Genomic DNA, 21,050 nt, shown 5'->3' with positions numbered 1-21,050 from the left:
CTGATTTCAACCAGTTACTTCTCCTAAAGGTTTTTCTACTTTGGACAAATAATTACTTGTTTTAAAAATGATTACATACCTATAATATTTGTCAATATAGTACCTGGTATAAAAACTGCCCTTTCAAAGAATGACAGACTACCACAGTGACAAGTAATCACTGTAAAATATGCTAACTACTGTTCATAATGCAAACACATACTAAGAGTTAAAATGTTATTAACTTAGTGATTTGCCCAGCTCTGGCAAAAGACTTTAGATGCATCATTGCATTTCATCCTCAGATAGGTTAACTTGGCTCCCATTTTTTAAAGATGAGGAAAACAAAGCTTGTTCATGGACACAGAGCCAGTATGGGGTGGAACAGAATTTGAAGCAATATTTGACTCCAAATCTACATTTTTAATGGTCACAGGTTGTAAAAGAAGAATAAGTATAAGCCCAACAGAAAAGGGCCATCCTTTGCATTTACTGTGATCAAGCCATCCCCTATGCTTTAGTAAATTACATTCTTCACCGTTGGATATGCCTTTCTCTGAAATACGATTTTCCTTGCATTTAGCACTTATTCCAAACTCAACTCATGATGCCTTTCTAATTAATACTGCTCCACTCTGATTGCTCCCTTAGAGTCTTTGCTTCATTTCTAAAATCTACTAAGAGTATTAAATCTGAACTCATTTGTACACATTATTTATAAGTAATTTCACAAGTGAATATTCTGTGACCTCATCTAGATATTAAGGCCCTTGGAAGAAGGTACAAACCAATATTTTTTTTTGACAGCCTCATGGTTCCTAGTGTAGTAATTTACAAATTATGACATATAAGCTATACTTTTCAGAGCACAACCCAATAACAAAGTAATATTACTGAATAAAAAGAAGCACTGTTATTTTCCAAATTGTCTTTATTTATTCTTTTCAATTTTTAATAATAAAAGTGTAATATGCTACTGAGACCAAATGTCCTTCTGGACGTCCTTCCTTCTGAACAAAGTCACAGCAGGCAGGGGCCGTGGCAGAGGAGGCAGAGGCAGCAGAGGCCCCCCAGCCGTGGCCACAGCAGTGGCGGGTGGGGGCCGGGGCCAAAGCCCTCGCATGAATTTCGTGTATCAGGCCTCTAATTGTTAATAAAAAAAAAAAAAAACAACATACATATGATCAAGGAAACAATAAGAACATTTATAAAAATTTGAGGAAACAATAAGCAATAATATAAAAGCAAACTTTACTTTCATGAAAGAAGCACCCTTATGATATATAATTTATCCTATTCATGTATATAGTTGATTTTCCTTAAAAAAAAGATTATATAAAACTATTTAGTAATTAATCAATTGTATTAATACCAAAACATAAGAATGTAGACAATCTTCAATTAAAACAATGGGCAGGAATGAACATACACATTTAATATCAAATGTCTTGAAGTGGAGAATTTATACTGCAATTAGTCATACATAGTAGATATGTTCATATTATTCTTCATATGATTTTTTAAATGAAATAAACACATTAGTAAATTTTTGTTACTTTTGCTCAAAACTACAGGTAAGGCTGCAGCATCTGGAATGCCACCACAGCATCCAAATATCTGAGGAATAATGCACATCTTCAGTTTTAAAAACTAAAATAGAAATACAAAATACAAAAATATAGAGCAACATTTTTTCATATAAAGTGGAGTGAAAAAGCCATTATCTTAACAGTGGACACAAGAATTTATTTTAAAAAATCAATGATGATGTAATGGATTAAAGTAGGACCAGAGGTTCTACTACAGTAAGTTCTAATATAACCAAGGAGATAGCTAAACTTCTTTTCACCGGAAATGATCAAAATTTTAAAGGTGGGTGGTTAGAGAAAAGAGAGTTGAGGAAAAGAGAGTTACACTTAAAATAAATTAGACTCTTGCCTCAAATCACACATAAAAATAAATTTCCCATGGAATAAACATTTAACATAAGAAAATTACCAGGAGAATATGGAAAATTATTAGTCAAATAACTTTGTGTAGGGCAAGCTTTTATAAGCATGGCTCCACAGCTAGAAACAATAAGAAAAAGATTAACACATATTCAGGGAAAAGATAAATAAAATTAGAATTGACAATATGAAAAATTTGTAAAACAAAGGTGAGACAAAAGATTAACATCCTTAAAAATATAGATCTGTTATTAAATAGCAATAAGAAAAAAAAGAAATACTAATAGAAGAAAATTGACAAACATGAACAAGAAATCCACAAAAGATAGTGCAATAGCTACTAAACATTTGAAAATGTATTGAACATCACTAATAAACAGTCAAACAATGCTAAGATATCAGAGTTAACCTACCTAATAAAATACCCTTGTTATAAGAATATGGCTTTGGTGGAAGTATATACTTACACCTTTTTGTATCAGTAACATTTCACTCATCTTTTAAATTTATTTTGTAATCTGATTTAGGAAGCTTTATTTATTTCATATGATGTTTATATGATGAAAAACTATTCTAAATGTTCATCAATATCAGATTCTATGGGTGCTACCTGAAGCCATTACACATGAGAATGTAAACCAGTAATTACTGACATAGAAAGATGTCTATGGTAAGTTGCTAGATAAAATATGAATATATCATCAGTGTGAACTCATTTAAGAAATATCTGTTTCCTACTCATATGTCTTGTTCTCCACATACATGTACATAGACATACAGAGATACATGCATTGGTATGGAGAGTATACATAAAAATTCAACAAAATTTATCTGTGATTGGTAAAATTAAGGAAAAACTTTATTTTCTTTTTATATTTGTCTATATTAAATGAATTATTTTAAGTTTAAGAAAAATGAGATTAATTTTTAAAGGATTAGTTACAATATAATTTCAAATTGGCAAGAGAAAGTAAATTTCCATTTCCTAGATGTTGACTAGTCATCATAATCAACCTATATATATATATATATATATAAAAGCCTAAGCAACTGTTACAACTGGTCCACCACTCAACTGGTCAACTGGTCACTATGATGCACACTGACCACCAGGGGGCAGACACTCAATGCAGGAACTGTCCCCTGGTGGTCAGTGCGCTACCACAGCCAACCTCCATGGCTGGCCAACCTCCCACAGTCCCTCCCCCTGGCCGGCTCCAATCAGCATGAGATGGCCCCAATCAGGAGTGAGCGAGATGGCCCCAATTGGGCCCGATCGCAGGCCAGGCTGAGGGACCCCACCTGTGTACATATTTGTGCACCAGGTCTCTAGTGTTTATATAAAACACAATCTACAATTATTTTATTTTTAATCATCAGACTAAAATTATTTGAAACTGGGAACTTATTTTGCACAAAAATGCTATTTAAGGGCTTACTAAATAGTGTCCTTCTGCTACTCTTATCCCTGGTGTTTCACATTAGAATAACTTTATTTCTCCAATAAAAGAGAGCACCAGCTTTAAGTTTCATTTATTTGAAAATTGTTTTCTGCTATGTCTTAAGAAAATAAAGTGGTTTGTGTCTTATTTGAGAAAAATAGATAACCTGGAGTCTTAAACCTTCTCTGGCGGTTTCTTGATCTTCACTAACCACGGCCAAGGTAGAAAGGTCTCATCTGCAAATTACTAAAAATAATCAGCTCTGAGAAGTGACCTTGGATGAAGCAATGTTAAATTGGCCAGGAAATTTTTTTGAGGCATCACTGTTATTAACTTGCAATTTTTTCATTTCACTCTGCCACTGATGCTTGGCAGGTTATAATTTTTCATTTTCGCACTTGGATGAAACTCAGTGAAGTAGAGATTATGGAGATAGTGGTAGAGAATTTTTACAAAGGGATTTCCCCCCTTACTCTATAATATTGGATCTCTATTTGAGATAACTTATCAGCTGAAGATACATAATCAAACTGTTAAGATAACAGTAATGACCTAAACCGTTAAATTTTTTTAAAGTGCTGCCTTCTGTATACAAAGTTAATGTGATAACCAACTTATATACTTGAAAATATTTTCATTAGTAGAGATAGTTTGGGCTGGTTCTCCTTTCCACAACTTCATACTTTAAACAATTTGCTAGGGTTAATGAAAATGTCTGTGAAAAAAAAAAAACAAAACACACACTTCTTCAGGCAGAGATGTCCAGTGATACAAACTGGAAATAAACTTGTACTACTACTAATTAATGAAAAACTACTCTTAGACAGCAACTCTTTTTTGTGCATCATCCCTACTTCTTTTCCTCCATAAGAGGAATCTCAATGCCAGATGTCTGATGTCCATTTATATCCATACTCATTCAGAAACTCCTTTCAGCATGCTAATTACTAAACAGGTACTCAACTACTAAATGGCTACTAAATTATTAAGCAGGTACTCAAGAAGTATAAATTGGCATTCCCTTAAATAAAAGAGGAAAGAAAACTCACTTAAAAAATAATTGGAAATAATTCCTCAGAACAGAATTGAGACCAGTCTTCTCTAGTCTGGAAAAATGAAGAAATGTCCACTTGACTCACAAATCCTCTTAACTTGGGATTTGACCATTAGCATCCAATTGGTAGTGTCAAGTTTATAATATCAAACTAGAAACAACTACTTGCTAGGAAAACCATTTAGTTTCATAACTTCCCTAAGTTCTTTAAGTGTGTCATCACCATTGTATTATCTTTGAATTCTTTAAAAGAAAAATTAAATTGCTTTACTTCTCCAAAGCATCTGAATTTGGAGTTTTGGATTTAACTGTGGAATAAATTATTATGTTCCCCTGAAGAAAACTGAGTTATACATTATTTCACAATCAAACATTATGATTACCTTACAATATAATTTTGATATATTGGGACTTGTAACTGATCTTTTTTGTCCAACCATTGGCAAAATATGTAAATTGATAAAATAGCTGCATATGCGTGACTACAGTACTCTATAATTGACCAAACAGATCATGTGTTTTTGCAGCAACAGCTTAGCATAAGTAACACTGTGTTTTTAACATAAGTTCCAAAAAATTATGCTGGAATAAGATTAATTATTACATTGAGGAGAAGAGGGCAAATCTAAACTTTAAAAAGAGCGAATTGGCAAAAATGATAATATCAAATATGTATCTTCTTTAGTAATCTGTACTGAATACTGTACATACCGAAGTTGTAAAAATTATATGACTAATAAAATTATTTAATATAAATAATAAATGTAAAAGTGATAAAACATTTTTAATGATATTTCTGAATTAATTTTTAGAGTGACAATAAAATGTTTTCTTAACTACTAATTAATAGCAAATAGACTACAAGCCAGCACAGTTGATAATAATTTCTTTTTTCTACCATTCCCTAGAGTGAAAAAAAAAGGAAAGAAAAAGAAAAAGAAGAAGAGGAAGGGATTGCTCTTTTCTTTATTTCTCTGAAACTCTAAAGACACAAATACAATCCTCCCAAGATTAGAATCAGTTCTACTTTTATCCTACCAGCCAGGGCCCTTGATTTTCTCTTCTATAAAAGACAGTAACAGGGAAAAGAAAAGTTAGCCCAGATGTGCTATTCATTTGAGGCAGCAGCATTTGGTGAAGAAGCTACAGAGAAACCTACCTTTAGCTTTTTTTTTTTTTTCTCTCTCTCTCTCTTTGAGAAATAATGTCAAGCTTCATTACCTATATTGTTTTTCTTTTTTCACTCTTTGAGAAATAATGTCAAGTTTCATTATCTTTATCTCAAAAATTGATTTGACTCTTCCAAAGAATTCTTGAAAATTGAAAGACCAAATAGTATACAATGACTCATCTGAGCATTAACTCCCAGAAAACAGAGATGGTGTAAAGTTTATTAGAAGATATATTGCAAGAGAGATTTTTTATATTCTAATAATATAAAGAAAATTCTGAGTCAAAATTTGGAAATCTCTTTATCTTACACAATCAGTAAATATTTAAAAGAAATTAATTTTGTTTTTATATTACAGGACAATTTAATAAAATGTTTACCACCTACAGTAGTTTCATTTGTATAAAATTGCATTCTTTTAAAAATAGCAGTTCCAATATTAATTTAAGCACAAATCTTAGATAAATTATTAAATTAACATTACAAAAAAGTATTTTTAAGGACCATAAATATTGTCAGGAAAATAGAGTTTGGACAATAAAATTTTCTTCTCAATAAGGTTAACTAAACCAAATCTCCAAAATTAAATATTATGTTTCTATCCCTTAAGATAAATGTTAATTTTAGTAACTTCTTTTTATGTTGTTTTTATCATTGGCTGAAGTAATAACATGGTTAGGTTTTCTTTAAAAAAAACACATATATCATACATTTACCAGATGCCTGTAACATCTAGTAAATACTATGTAAATGCAGAAATAAGGCATATATTTTTTATACTGTTACTAGAGGCCCGGTGCACGAAATTCGTGCATGGAGGGGGGGGTGTCCCTCAGCCCAGCCTGCACCCTCTCCAATCTGGGACCCCCGAGGGATGTCTGACTGCCCGTTTAGGCCCGATCCCACTGGCAGGTTATAATTTTTCATTTAATTATAAATGAAAAATTAATCTGTGTCTGCCGCCACTGGGATCGGGCCTAAACGGGCAGTCAGACATCCCTCTCACAATCCAGGACTGCTGGCTCCCAACTGCTTGCCTGCCTGCCTTCCTGATTGCCCCTAACCGCTTCTGCCTGCCAGCCTGATCACCCCCTAACCACTCCTCTGCCATCCTGATTGATGCCTAACTGCTCCCCTGCCAGCCTGTTTGCCCCCAACTTTCCTCCTCTGCCAGCCTGGTCACCCTAACTGCCCTCCCCTGCTGGCTTGATCACCCCCAACTGCCCTCCCTTACAGGTCTGGTGCCTCCCAACTGCCCTCCCCTGCTGGCCATCTAGTGCCAGCCATCTTGTGTCCACATGGGGGCAGGATCTTTGACCACATGGGGGAAGCCATCTTGTGTGTTGGACTGATGGTCAATCTGCATATTACTCTTTTATTAGATAGGATAGAGGTCTGGTGCACAGGTGGGGGCCAGCTGGTTTGCCCTGAAGGGTGTCCTGGATCAGGATGGAGGTTCCCTTGGGGCGTGGGGTGGCCTGAGCAAGGGGCCTGAGGTGGTTTGCAGGCCAGCCATGCCCCCTGGCTACCCAAGTGGAGGCCCTGGTATTTGGAATTTATTTACCTTCTACAATTGAAACTTTGTATCCTGGAGTGGAGCCAAGCCTCTTGCTTGCTCCGTGGCCGGCAGCCATTTCTATTGGGGTTAGTTCACCTTCTATAATTGAAACTTTGTAGCCTGGAGTGGAGGCCTAGGCTGGCCAGGGCTGCAGAAGCTTTGCTTCCTCTGTTGCCGGGGACAACCCTGGCCTGCTCTCTCCAGCTCCGTGTCTGCCACCATTTCTGTTTCGATTTGTTTACCTTGTATAATTGAAACTTTGTAGCTTGAGTGGAGGCCTAGGCCAGGCAAGGGCAGGTGGAAAGCTTGGCTTCCTCTGTTGCCTGGGAAACTTTGCTCTCTGTGGCTGTAGCCATCTTGGTTGGGCTTATTTGCATACTTGCTCTGATTGGCTGGTGGGTGTGGCTGGTGGGCGTGGCTTGCGGGTGTAGCAAAGGTACGGTGAATTTGCATATTACTCTATTATTAGGTAGGATAGTACTGAGGCATGCTAGCTGGGGGCTGGGGGGAATAGAAGACATGTTCTACATGTCCTCACTGCCATGCCACTTCTATCTTCAACTTTCAGAAATCTGATTGATTAAGCACTCAAATAACATATTTCCATTTCTCCAACTTCCAAATTGACTTAAAGCTATAAAAATCTGTGATACAAAAACAAACAAAAAAAAATCCTTTCTTAAAGAACAAAGTGACAAACTGGATTTCATCAATATTGAAAACTTCTATTTAAAAGATACTGTTTAAGAATGAAAAGAGAAACCACGGACTAGAAAAATGCATTTGCAAGTTACATATCTAATAAAGAACTTGTATTTCAAATGTCCAAAAATCTCAAATCTCAACAGTATAACAAACTTTCAAAACTCAACAGAAATCAAATAAAAAATTTGGCAAAAGACATGAACAAACACTCCATCAAAGAATATACTATATATAAATGACAATATGCAAATAAAAAGATGCTCAACATGATTAGTCATTAAAGAAATGAACATTAAAACCACAGAGATGTACTACTACTCCCCTACTGAAATGCCTAAAATTAAAAGTCTGACCATAGAAAGTGTTATCAAGAATGTGGAAAACATGAAATGCAAAGATAAAACCATTTGGGAACTTAGTTTGGCACTCTTAAAAATTTAAACATATAAGTACCATAAAATCCCGACATTCCACTCTTAGATGCTTCGCCAAGAGAAATGAAAGCATAGGTCCATATACAGTCTCATATATAAAGGTTCATAGCAGCTGTATGAGAGTTAAAAACTAGAAAATCTGAAATGGTTGTCAACAGAGGAATAAACAAACTGTAGCATATTCATACAATGGAATGCTATGCAATGAAAGAAGGAAATAAACTATTACTGTACATATCAACAAATCTGAAATCTAGGCTTAAAAAAGCAAAAATCATTAGTACATACCATATGATTCCATTTACATGAAACTATAGACAATAAAAATGAATATATAATGACAGAATGCAGATGAGTGGTTTCCTGGGAACAGGGGACAAGGCCCATGGCAGGAGGGAGGATTTATAAAGAGGCGTGAGGAAACTTTAGGGGATGATGGGGATGTTCACTACACTGTGATGATGGTTTTGTGGTGTATACCCGTAAGAACTTCACAAACTGTACCCCTTAAATATATGCACATTATTATTTATCAATTATACCTTAATAAAACTATCAAAAATAAAATAAGCTTCTAAAATGTTAGGATTCACTGATTTTCACTTGAATCATTTAACATGTTTAGATTGAAAAAGTTTATTTTCCTTCCAAAGATACTATTCATCAGATTCATCTTTCAGTTTCTGTCATTATACTGTGGCACTAAAAAGTATCAGAATTAAATGCATTGTCACATATTTAAGTCAAAGTGCTCTAATTTTTAAAATGATCACAAGCAATAAACCAGGTATGGGAACTATCATTTATCCACTGAAAAAAAAGTATGTTACATCTATACCATATAATAAGATATTTAAAAGTTTAATAATTCTAATCTTGATTATTTAACAGACCCTAGCATAAATAAATAGATGGCCAAAGTATTTCTTTCCTTTACTCAATTCTAATGCACGTGTGTGTGTGTGTGTATGTGTGTGTAACAGTGTATCTACTAGTATCTATATAAAGTAAGCTAACATCAATGAATACATATCTTTAACATTAGGAGAGAATTCAATGTCTCACATTCTAGGCAAAGAGAAAATAAACCTTTATAGTTTATGATCATGAAAATAGCCAAGAAATGAGTCAAATACATTATCAGCATCTAATGTCAACACATAGAGAGCCAAAGAGCTAATGGAAGTTACTTTCACTCTTTGGCATATTCCGCTTTTTGAGATGTGGCCAATGTTTTCACAGCACAGCAAATGAGAAAATGTTAGGGTGGGGACAGTGTGTGCATAGACTGGGTTGAGGAATACTGAGGGGTGCCTAAGGAGGTCATATAACAACACATCCATGCAGCTGGCCTTCTGACTGTTCATTAGCCAGCCTGTAAGAGCCAGAGGAGCCTCAGCTAGAGCAGCTGACAAACCAAAAGAAAGCATCACTGGAGTTCAAGAGCACAAGCTTCATACACTCAGAGAATTTTAGAGCTGGCAAGGCTCTGAGAGGTCATGTAGGTCAGTGTCCACAAATCTGTAGGTAGTTGCTGCAGTTCAGTGATTCTATGAACTTCTTGAAATCATAAGCAAAGTTTTGTGTGTACTTTCATAAGAACCACAGATCTAGCGCAAAAATTTCATTTAACTTTTAGGAACCAGTTCCACTGATATTAAATCCCAGATCACTGGTACTCAACTGGAGAGAGGATCTCCAGTCTGAACTATTTGCTTTTCCTGTCCTACTACATTGCCTCCTATTAAGTATTAAAAACCTTAACTTCAGCAGAAAAAGACAGACATCAGGGATCCCAAATCCCTGATTCTCTAAAAGATTACCCCCTGTGTAATCACTTAATAAGCTCTCCACGAGTAGATTTATACTGTCCTTCCTTGTCCAAGTGCCTCATGTTGCCTCACCTGTGTGATGTCTGTATTCTGGCAGCCCTTGCAATTGACACAAGTATGTACTCACGTCCTAGTGGTATCTCAGAAACCAAAAGTAGTCTGCCAGAATACTCAAGGGAGTAATTAGAAGAACAGAAAAAGTTTTGAGAATATAAGTGTTCACAGGGCTGTGTAGTTACTAAGAGTGCATTGTATATAGTTGATGCTGAGCAAATGTTTGTTGAACTGAATTAAATTGAGTAAACCATCTAATAAATGGACACCCTGCCCATTCCCTAAGAAAGAATTCTTGCTCAAGAAATGCCTCCCTTATGAATGCACGAAGGCTATTTTTTTTTAAACTGGCTTTACTTAGGCAACTCGATGCATATTGATAAATCTTTGAGTTATTCCAAAATGGCTCTGAATTTACAAATAAATGCCAAAATATTTTATGTTGAATAAATTAACATGAATTTATCATACACACACACACACACACACACATACACACACACACACGTATCTCCTGCAAGATATTTTGGCTAATGATTAAGAATTTCTCATCAAACACCATTAAATTCACTTTCAAAGGTTTAACTGTGGTCTTTAGGGTCTGGTAATATATTTCTGACTTGGGCAAGTTGCCACTAGACTGAACATCAATTTATACAAAGTAAATTCTGCAAAACCTACTTCTTTTCCTATATTAACTATTGTGATTAGTGGCATTATAATTTATCTAGTCCCCAATCCAAAACGTTTACTAAACTTTCCTCTCCCTCACCTAAAATTATACTGAATAATGATATCCAAGCAAATATATCTTATAAACATCAAAGTAGTGCATTATTTTTTTCCCATGGCCATTATCTGATTGTAAGCCCTAATAGCCCTGAGCTTGAACTCAGTTCTTCCTACTTTTAATTGCTTCAATTCTAGCTTTTCCTGCATATGGATCAGAATTAGTTTTCTAAAAAGTAAATTCTCAGAAACATTGTTAGAGATTGTCACTAGGGGGAAGTCTTCTTTTCCAGAGGTTAAATTTAAATTGCCATAAATTTTACAATAGCACATTTCTGAATATATTAGAACATACATGTCTTGTCAAAACACAAAATTTCCCCTTCTAAATCAGTCGTATCTGAAAACACAACCAATCAATGTTTTTAAAATATATTGTTAAATATAATTTTAAAAGTTTCATCATAAATATATCATAAAGTTTCCAAATGCAAAATGAAAAATAAGCCACATTTCAAACAACTGATAATTGAGGGAAATGGCCATTTTCTTTTCAGCTAAATGTAGTAACCTTCTCTTAAGTCCTCATTATACTCTTCTTGCATAGAGATAGCCAATGACTTTTCTCCATTAATCAAGGTAGCCCGTTTTCTTTTCTACCATGTTTATACTACAGTTGTTCCTTAATAGTTACCACAGAAAAACTCATGGATAGCAGTGAAAAAATAATACCTGAAAGAATAGTTCCTTAGGACAATATTCACTACTCCGTAATGTTCATAAACCAAGAATGCTAAGTCTCTTTAGCTCACTGACTTGCCAGTTTTAATCCTTCCCTAGAGGAAATCTATGTGTGGGTAATTTTTGCTCGAGGGTCCTTGTGGATTTGTTCCTGATAATAAGAACTGAACAGCTAAGCTAGAGCATGCAAAAATCCTGCTCTGGAAATATGTTTTTTAATGCTGTAGCTGTTATTCTTTCAAAAACAAATTAAACCAGGGAGTTCTGAAGAAAGCTAATTAACCAATTTAAGCAGCAACTTAATGCAAATCACTGTCCCTTAACTTTCACTCAACATGATGCTCTGTGATTCTAAGATGTCAATCTCTAAGTGTGCAACCGTAATAAGTGACTGTTTAAAATTGACTCATGGTGCCTATATAAGCATTCCACTGGGACACACACATTAAGTATGAGTCTTGACTTATTTTTACTTCCTACCTTTGTCATGTGGCTTTATTTCTTCAATGTCCTGTTAGAAACAAAATACAACAATGTGTAGAAAGAGCACAGAGCTAAGGATCATCTCAAAAGAGAGTTCAACCTTAGCTCCATATCAATGAAAGCATATTTGGTCCAACACTAATTACATGAAAGAATTACCATAGAGACTCTTTCCTAAATTGAAGACTGTATGCACATTTTGGATGATTTTGCTGTATGTTTTGCTCTTTAATTTTCATAGAACTTTAGTCCTCATTATAAGCCGCATGGGGTCAATTTTAACAGGAAATATTTAGTCAGACCTAGCTCAAAAGACATCTGGTTCCTGAGGCTTCCACACCTGCCCTAGACAATTAGTTTCTTTGATACTATTTCCTATTTAAAACACTTACATTTGCTGAGTGAAGTTCAATTGGGTATAATTCATGAAATCACTTCATTCAATGCATAAACAAGTATCCAGTGATCAGCAGAAAAAAATGAACACAAAGCAATAAATAAAATACGGATTCTGACAAGTAGGAAATAGTTTATAAGAAAAGAACTTAAATGTAAGATGGCAAACAATAAAAATCTTAGAAGAATCCATAGGCAGCAAAATATCAGACATATGTCATACAAGTATCTTTACCGATACAGCTCCTAAGGCAATGGAAACTAAGGAGAAAATAAAGAAATGGGACTATATCAAAATAAAAAGCTTCTGCACAGCAAAAGAAACCATCAGCAAAACAAGAAAGCCCACTACATGGGAGAACATATTTTCCAATGTTATATCTGATAAGGGTTTAATCTCCAAAGTTTACAGGGAACTCATACAACATAACAAAAGAAAGATAAGCAACCCAATCAAAAAATGGGCAAAGGACCTAAATAGATACTTTTCAAAAGAGGACATACAGAAGGCCAAGACATATGAAAACATGCTCAAAGTCACTAATCACCCAAGAGATGCAAATCAAAATGACAATGAGGTACATCTCACACCTGTCAGAATGGCTATCATCAAAAAATCAACAAACTACAAGTGCTGGCGAGGATGCAGAGAAAAAGGAACCCTCATGCTCTGCTGGTGGGAATGCAGACTGCAACCACTGTGGAGAACAGTATGGCGTTTCCTCAAAAAATTAAAAATGGAACTTCCATTTGACCCAGTAATCCCACTTCTAGGAATATATCATAAGAACTAGAAACACCAATCAGAAAGGATATAATGCACCCCTATGTTCATAGCAGCACAATTTATAATAGCTAAGATTTGGAAACAGCCTAAGTGCCCATTAGCAGATGAGTGGATTAAAAAACGGTGGTACGTCTACACAATAGAATACTATACTGCAGTAAAAAAGAAGGAATTCTTACCATTTGCAACAGCATGAATGGACCTGGAGAGCATTATGCTAAGTGAAATAAGTCAGTTGGAGAAAGATAAATATCACATGACTTCACTCATTTGTGGAATATAATGAACAACATAAACTGATGAACAAAAACAGATCCGGAGACACAGAAGCATCAAACAGACCGTCAACCCTCAGAGGGAAAGCAGAGGAGGGTGGGGGAAGGGAGATGTAAGAGATCAACCAAAGGACTGGTATGCATGCATATAAGCATAACCCATGGACACAGAAAGTAGCGGGTGAGGGCACGAGCTGGGGGGTGGGGGCACCTGGGGAGAGGTCAATGGGGGAAAAAGAAGACATATGTAATACTTAAAACAAAAAAGAATTTAAATTAAAAAAAAGAATTAACTCATATCAGAGCTTTTATTTACTCTAATTAAAGTATAGTAAATAAATATAGTAAAATATAACCTGCAAAATGTATAGTTTATTTCAAAGTTTATACAGCACACAAACATGTTTTAAGAATCATACTCATTTCTAGGCATTTCTATACTAGAAAAAATTTTAAATGTAAAAATGAATGTACCACTTGAATAAACTTTGAGAGATCTGGAACATTATAATACAATATTACAGAAGAGATTACATTAACTATAAAATGGAAATAAAACTAAAAAAAAGACAGGAAGACTGAAAATGACAAGCGAGAAATATGACAGGACAAATAAAAAGCAAGTATTAAATTAAAATAACAGCCCAACACAGAAAAAATAAAGCACATAACTGATCTATATAAAGGTTTTGGCTATTATGCTCCTCTCCTGATGTACACATTCTATCAGTAATAACTGTGTCCTTTATGTAAAAAAAATAAGGCTGTTCTAATTTTCTAATTTTCACCTTTTTTAAAAAAAATATATTTTATTGATTTTTTACAGAGAGAAAGAGAGAGGGATAGAGAGTTAGAAACATCGATGATAGAGAAACATCAATCATCTGCCTCTTGCACAACCCCTACTGGGGATGTGCCTGCAACCAAGGTACATGCCCTTGACCGGAATCGAACCTGGGACCTTTCAGTCTGCAGGCCGACGCTCTATCCACTGAGCCAAGCCAGTTTCGGCTAATTTTCACCTTTGAATAACCAATCTCAGGAACAAATTTTTGGTAAAATCATCTTATGCTACCTAATAAAAGAGTAATATGCAAATTAACCATCACTCTGCTACACCCATAAGCCATGCCCACCAGCCACACCTACCAGCCAATCAGAGCGAGTATGCAAATAAACCCAACCAAGATGGCTACAGCCACAGAGAGCAGGAGGGAGGCTTGGGTTTCCCAGGCAATGGAGGAAGCCAAGCTTTCCGCTTGCCCTTGCCGGCCTAAGCCTCCACTCAAGGCTACAAAGTTTCAATTATAGAAGGTAAAGAAATCCAAACAGAAATGGCAGCAGCTACGGAGCTGGAAAGATTGGGAGGCTAGGGTTGCCCCTGGCAATGGAGGAAGCAAAGCTTTCCACACACCCTGGCCGGCCCAGGCCTCCACTCCAGGCTACAAAGTTTCAATTATAGAAGATAGATAAATTCCAACAGAAATGGCTGCTGGCCATTGGTTAGGGGCAATCAGGAAGGCAGGCAGGTGAACAGTTGGGAGCCAGCAGTCCTGGACTGTGAGAGGGATGTCCGACTGCCCGTTTAGGGATCGGGCCTAAATGGGCAGTGGACCAGTGGGATCAGGCCTAAATGGGCAGTCGGACAGTGGAATCGGGACTAAATGGGCAGTCGGGCATCCCTCGAGGGGTCTCAAATTGGAGAGGGTGCAGGCTGGGCTGAGGTACACCCCCCCTCCCATGCATGAATTTCATGCACCAGGCTTCTACTACATTAATAAACTAGAATAGGGTCTCTGACAAGTAATGATGTTATCACAAGGATGTGATTATTTCATTCATTACACATTATATTTAGACAGAACAAGTACATTTTTAATTGTTAAGAATGTAGAAAGTAAATAAGTAAAATGCATTAACATTTTGCTGTTAACTTTTAGACTATACTAACTCAGTGTACATTTCCCTTCATGGAGCTAGGATTGTATTCTCTGGAATAACTTCAATCTCTTGTACCACTTAACACAGTGGTCGGCAAACCACGGCTCGAGAGCCACATGCGGCTCTTTGGCCCCTTGAGTGTTCTAACGCCACTTCTTCAAAATAGATTTGCCCAGGCCAAAAACCGACTTCTGCGCATGGGCCACGAAGTTTCAATCCCACTGTACGTGCGCGCCCGCACATCGTATTTTGTGGAAGAGCCACACTCAAGGGGTCAAAGAGCCGCATGTGGCTTGTGAGCCGTGGTTTGCTGACCACTGACTTAACAAATCAACAAACGACAAGTGCTATCCATTCCCTCTGTCCATCTCTTTGAATAACTCCTAAATGACAGTCTCATTTTTTAATCTTAAAATCCCTACACCTACCACCAGGTTCTATGCCTTCCAGGAACTCAATCTGTTTTATTTTGTTTTGTTTGTCTTGTTTTATTTTTTGATGGACAGATGAGTAGATGGATTGATGAACTAGCTTTACAAAAAAAAAAAAAAAAGAGAGAGGAAGAAATGGGAGGAAAGGTGTTCTATTTCTGAGCTGTTTCCTTGAGAAATAGCTTTTTATTATTCACTAGAGGCCCAGTGCATGAAATTCGTGCACTTGGGGCGGGGGTCCCTCAGCCCAGCCTGTGCCCTCTCACAGTCAGGAGCCCTCGGGGGATGTCCGACTGACGGACATCAGTCAGACATCCTTAGCGCTGCCGCAGAGGCGGGAGAGGCTTCTGCCACCGCCGCTGTGCTCACCAGCCATGAGCCCTGGCATCTGGCTGAGTGGTAATCCCCCTGTGGGAGCACACTGACCACCAGGGGGCAGCTCCCGCATTGAGCGTCTGCTCCCTGGTGGTCGTGCGCGTCATAGTGACCAGTCGTTCCACCGTTCGGTCAATTTGCATATTAGCCTTTTATTATATAGGATACTTATCATTTTAGCAGTTAGTATGGTATCTGGAATATATTAAATCTTCAAATAATGTTTGCAGAATGAGTGCCTGATTTATGTTGGCATTTCACAGAGTATGTGATTCTTTCACTGTAACAGTTTGTATCATTAATTAGAAACTTAGTCAATCCTTCCATAAATTACTCCCTTCTGTTCTTAGTCCCTACAACCACTTTTGTATGACACTAAAAGAAACAAATTGTATAAACTATATAGTAGACTGGTTATCTTTAAGATTATCCCTTATATCTTATTAATTAATTTAATATTTTCTCTGAAATGGATTTTATAATATGCTGCAACGTCAGTATTGTCCACTTTGTTTTCTGCAAATAATTCATTTTTGTTCCCTTTCAATTATTTTATGCAAATAAATTTTAATTTAATCAAATCAGTCCATCTTTTCCTTAATGACATACTCTTTTGCCTTTAGGCTTTGAAATTTGCTTCCAGATGTTTAATAAATATTCAATTTTACTTTTTCTAATTCATCAGTAGCTTGTTTTTTTAACTATTATCTTGGAATTTTTTTGCTATTAACTGTTAAGTGACAAGCTAAATATTTTCCCAATCCCTATGAAAAAAGTCTCTCCTCCCAAATTTGAGTTGTTTCCTTGATAATATCTTTTTTTTTTTTTTTTTACATATAACCAAGTCTTATTCTAAGGACAATGTCTATATCAAATTGTGAATGACTAATAAACAGAGGAGGATGGTGCCTGTGCTGCATCCAATGCAATGGGTAAAGAAACAAGCAGACTGCTAAGCATTTAATAAATGCTTCCTATTAACAAAATTCTCAACTATTTTACCTGCTCTGAGATTTCAATAGAATGATGAAAATGCCTATGTAGTTCTTCTGTAGCATTCTAGAAGATCTTTGAAAGCAAAACACCTGTCTCACTCATTTTCAAATCCCACACTTAGTACAGCTGCCTGACCCAGACATTCAACAAGCATTGGAGAAATGAACATAATTATGGTAAGTCTGAAAAAGAGGGTCCTATGAGAAAGAAAGGAGGGATTAGAAAAAGAACATATATGCATACCCCATGGACAGGGACAGTAGTTTGGTGAAGGCCAAGGGAGGTGAAGGTGAAAGTGAAAGTGGGTGGAGGTGGGCAAAGGAAGGGGAAAAGGGGACATCTGCAATTATGTGAAAATTAAAAATTTTAATTAAAAATGTAAAATAGATAAATGTAAGAAAGGCCCTAGCCGGTTTGGCTCAGTGGATAGAGCGTCAGCCTGTGGACTGAAGGGTCCTGGGTTCGATTCCAGTCAAGGGCACATGCTCAGGTTGTGGGCTTGATCTCCATTAGGGGGTGTGCAGGAGACAGCTGATCAATGATTCTCTCTCATCATTGATGCTTCTATCTCCCTCTCCTTTCCTCTCTGAGATCAATAAAAATACATTTTTAAAAAAATAAAAAATAAATAAATGTAAGAAAGTAAAAGATTTTTTCCAAGTAAATAAAAAATTAAGTGGTAGTGGGAGAATTTTACAAGAAATAAAAGTATAAAATACAGATTCCATCAACTGTCTATTCACTCCAATTACTATGTAAATATTACTGACTTTCAAATACTCCTGTTTATAGGTTAGGTTGGTTCACACTTACAGTAATGACAAAAATCACTGGCAAAATACACTTTAATTCTCATTCCTCATTAACTACTACACTATAATTCTTCAGTCAAAAATGCTCATCTCTAATATGACTTGCAAATGTTTCATTTATAAATGGAAACTTGTGACCTGAATTTTCAAACTCAATCCTCATGACTACATTCAGTGTTTTTAAAAGAATCTTACTTTCAACTTTGTCAATTAAAATTTGTGAATCAATAGCCTGAAGAAATTTTCACTAGAAATATGTTATATTCAGTGAGGCATTATTTAGAGAACGTTATGTAATTTCCATTAAGCCGAGTTGTGAAGGACGCTTTTTATATTAGTCTCAAAATATGAATTTATCAAATAACATCTAATTCAATAGTGAATTCCAAAACAAATAGTTTTTTATCTTTCTTAGCCCAAGGTTATTATTACCACATCAGTCCTTTCCACCCCACTCTCCCCATCACCCCCCACAATAAAACAAAACATAGACACCTCCTGCAACTTTTATATCATTCTCATGAGATAAGGAACTATCTTAATGACTAATTTAATTTTAATGGCCCTTTAATATGTCTAGGCACATGATTATCTTTTCAGTAAGGACAACTGGTTGGCAAGTAAACAGAGTAATCGTGAAAGGGAAATAATTCAGTCTCCCAACTATGAAACCGAATTCCATTGACACATAAAATAAGTCAAGTTCACAGGAAGAAAAAGGTTTTATTTAGAAAGTCAGGCGACTCTTACTATTAGCCAGAGGAGAAAATAACATGTGATTATGGCTCTTGACACTGAAAAGTGAGTATAGATCTGAAAGGTCCTTTGTAGAGTTGACTTAGTTAAGCAGAAAATTGTATTTTCTTTTTTTTTTAATTTCTTTATTGATTAAGGTATTACATATGCATACTTACCCCCCCCATTGCCCCCCCTCACCCCCCCCCCACTCATGCCCTAAGGTTTTCAAAATTCAACAATCCTGTAGCCTCTCTGCCTTATGGCTGAGATCAAACGCAGTAACAATCCTCAATCACTAACCAGATCTACTGATCCAAGTTGACCAGCAGGGCAGGGCAAACAGTAGGAGATAAAGGAAAGTTCACCAAGATAAGTATTATTAGCCCCATTTTGCAAATTTGGATATTTAGGTTTGAAGTTTTTAACAAACACAGGGAATATCTGAGGGCTAACTGGAGGAGGAATCGGCCTTTGGGCACAAATCCCTCTAATTCCAAAGACTATGCCCTTTATACTGGGCCACATTCATGCTTCTGTCAGAAAAAAATTTTTTAAAAAATTATACAGTCCTTAGGTGGAATTCAACCTATAGTTATAGGATTCAACCTAAGTTGATATTTTCATTTATCCTATCCATTGAAGGTAGTGATATAGGAAAATACGTAAACACAAATATGGGAAGGGAACATCTGGTTCTGAACAACACTTGGGATTCATATCTCTGTGAGATACAACGCATGCTTAGTGGTGTAGGCTGAGATTATGATGGTTGGCAGAAAACAATGATGTTGTCCTCAAGTTTAATAAAATCATAAATACACTAAGGCAAAGAAACAAAGAGATCTTAAAAACTGAAAACAAAGAGAAACACTATAAATAGAATTTTGTGAGGCCTCCCTCTTTCTGTGATTCTCACTAATCCCCCCCCAAACGCATACACGCACGCACACTGGTACTCTCTGAGGACAAGTCTGGTTTCCAGGGCCTTTTCCTCAAGCATCCTGAGCAATGCTGTGTATTTAGTGGGTCAATAAACACTTGCTGAATGAATGGAAACAAATGATACTGAAAATGAAACTATTCAATTCCTATTTACTTCTATCAAACAGAATGATCTTCAAACTGGACAAGGTATAATAAACATGATTAAGAACTAACTGAAGGCTAAGATAGATGGAGAGACAGTAAGAGCACCTGGCTGCCTTACACAAATGATTTCAATTCCTCAGTTCCAGACAAATTCTAACTCAGAATTTTCTTATGAAGTACAGATGTGACCACTGAATGTGCCAGAAGATAGTAGAAAATAAATCCTGATTCTCAAAAAAGGCAATTTCATAAGGATAAAATTAAGATTCCTAAGAGATTTCTTAGAGCATAATCCCTAAATAAAAATGTTTTGGTTCCACCGTATTCATTTGTAATTTTGTGGGAGATATTTTAGGTGCTTACAAACACATATGAATATATGTTATCATATTCCCTTTTTACACGGGAATCTTATCACATAATATTTTTCTGAACTTTTTTTTCACATCATACTAAATCATAGAGTTTTTCATTTCAATATTTATTTTTTAATTTACTTATTGTATAAAGTTTTACATATGTCTCTTTTTTCCACAATTGGCACCCCCCCCTCCAACCATTCCCACCCCACACATGCCCCCACCACCCCAGTGTCTGTGTCCATTGGTTATGCTAATATGCATGCATACAAGTCTTTGGTTGCTCTCTAATGCACTCCCCCTGCCATTTGTCTCTGGATCTATTCTTGTTCATGAAATTATGTTGATCATTATATCCCACATATGAGTGAGATCATGTGATATTTATCTTTCTCCAACTAGCTTATTTCACTTAGCATAATGCTCTCCAGTTCCATCCATGCTGTTGCAATTGGTAAAAGTTCCTTCTTTTTTATCCCATTTCAATATTTAAACAGCTTCATGATTTTATATAGGTACACAATATTCCATTTAAAAAAATTAAGTTGTTAATTTAACCAGTCCCTAATTGATGGTTATTCAGGATGTTTCCAATCATTACTATTATAAACAATATTACAACAAGCATCCTTATAAATACATAATGTCTCACATCCAAGTATACATATAGAAATAGAAATGCTGTATTAAGAGGTAAATGCATTCATAAGTTTCATAAAT

At 35.9% G+C, this 21,050-nt stretch overlaps 1 long non-coding RNA gene across 2 annotated transcripts in view; it reads right to left on the bottom strand.

Annotated features, from left to right (window-relative positions):
* Positions 1–904: 904 nt before the first annotated feature.
* The window catches only part of LOC129147805 (uncharacterized), a 46,357-nt gene continuing 26,211 nt past the window's right edge, over positions 905–21,050 (bottom strand). For both annotated transcript variants that reach the window (XR_008555016.1, XR_008555017.1), the window contains exon 4: positions 905–1,122. This is a non-coding gene — a long non-coding RNA (uncharacterized LOC129147805). The remainder of the gene's footprint in view (positions 1,123–21,050) is intronic.

The sequence above is a fragment of the Eptesicus fuscus genome, chromosome 3 (genome assembly GCF_027574615.1).
Source record: "Eptesicus fuscus isolate TK198812 chromosome 3, DD_ASM_mEF_20220401, whole genome shotgun sequence".
NCBI classification, from domain to species: Eukaryota; Metazoa; Chordata; class Mammalia; order Chiroptera; family Vespertilionidae; genus Eptesicus; species Eptesicus fuscus.
This window is presented reverse-complemented; position numbering and strand designations above follow the sequence as displayed.